The sequence below is a fragment of the Aplysia californica genome, unplaced genomic scaffold, assembly GCF_000002075.1.
Source record: "Aplysia californica isolate F4 #8 unplaced genomic scaffold, AplCal3.0 scaffold00740, whole genome shotgun sequence".
Classification (NCBI taxonomy): domain Eukaryota; kingdom Metazoa; phylum Mollusca; class Gastropoda; order Aplysiida; family Aplysiidae; genus Aplysia; species Aplysia californica.
In genome coordinates this window covers 51,207-52,728 of record NW_004798010.1, presented here as the reverse complement: position 1 = coordinate 52,728, position 1,522 = coordinate 51,207, and the positions used below count along the sequence as shown (strand labels likewise).

The 1,522-nt window shown below is 39.2% G+C and overlaps 1 protein-coding gene across 2 annotated transcripts in view; it reads right to left on the bottom strand.

Annotated features, from left to right (window-relative positions):
- The window catches only part of LOC101846771, a 30,836-nt gene that overhangs the window by 24,474 nt on the left and 4,840 nt on the right, over window positions 1-1,522 (bottom strand). The gene's annotated exons all lie outside the window — the stretch shown is intronic.

The window sequence follows — 1,522 nt, the reverse complement described above, 5'->3', positions numbered from 1 at the left end:
TATATGATATATATACACATATATATGAATAGTGCCTTAAGTCTCAACCATCTCGACGTAAACCTGTATCAAATCATTTCGAAAAATTAACCTATCAAATCAATTATAGGAAACCTATTCAACCAAACAAAAGAAGCAATAGACATTCACAGAAACAGTTCTTTGCCATGCAAAATCCAACTTAAACTATTAAAAACTAGACGCATTAATTTAATGTCTCAAGAAGATCACCAACACATATGCAGAGGAGTATAAATTCTTAAAAACTAAAGAGAAGAAATATGTAGACTATTAAAATGACTCATGTCATGGCTTATACTATGGCCAGCAACGAGACAAATTTTAAAAGAGAAAAGTTTGCCCCATTATGAGTATTTCCACTCATTATAGCGTGTCCGAGCTTCTCTCTTAGATTCACCATTTTTAATTCACAATCCTCATGTTTTGCTGCCCTCTGATTTCCTTTCTCCCACTGGGTTTATCATGGAGCTAGGCTTTCCGTCAAATGTTGAAGTCCTACAAATACATACTTAAGTTTTCTTTGCAGCACTACTTTGTTCAAAATTTATGCTTCTCTGAGGACAGCTTAATAGAACACAGCAATGATACTGAAATCAGGCATTCTAATTTCAAAATGGCCAGCCCAACAAAGTTTGAATCTTTTTTGAAACGCAGTGGCTACATTCACGAAGCCCTGAATGTAGTTTGCAACTGAAGAATGATCTAGCTCTCACTTCACCCCCTACGCATTTCCTTTTGCTTCTTCTTATTTTTTTCACCCCCTCCCACCTGTCTTCCCTTCTTCCATTCTCCCTTGTTTCTTCGAACGACTTGTATTTTCAAATTGTCGGGCGTTACCGGGTCCACACACCGGGAAGGAAGGATTGAAGTCGTGTTCCGCGCGCTGAGCCAGCGAGGCCTTGTCGACCACGGCAGTTTTGTTGCGCACGCCTTTGCCTTCCGTAAACTCCGTTGCATTCGGACTGCTGCCTCATTATTTTTCACGCGAGTATTCCCGTGCTGCTTCCTCATTCACTTTGAACTTTGAGTGACCGTAGCGTGTCAGTGTCAGTCATGCCTCTGTGCCAATGGTGGATGATTCAGGGCACCGTGAACGCAGCCTGCAAACTACGTGAACGAAGCCACTGCGTTTTTAAAAAGTTTTTCCTACTTCACAGTTAAAATCTTCATACTGGAGCATTATATTTATTTGGATGATGCTATTCTTTGGACCATAAATATGTAATCTGCTGACCACAAACTGTCAAAGTCAACAAAGATTTTTGTATTTAAACAATATTTTTAATAGGCCCAAATCTAACCTAGGCTTTAATTCTGCCAACAATCTTGAAACATACAGAATGGTCAAAATAACAAATTAAATGAACATGCTTAGTCCATAGACACACCTTGAGTTTCATTTTCCAGTGTAATCTATAAATTCATGGTTCAAGTAGGACTTTAACTCACCCAGCCCTAACGCCAATAATATCACTATGCGCCCGCAACACTCCAACCCTAA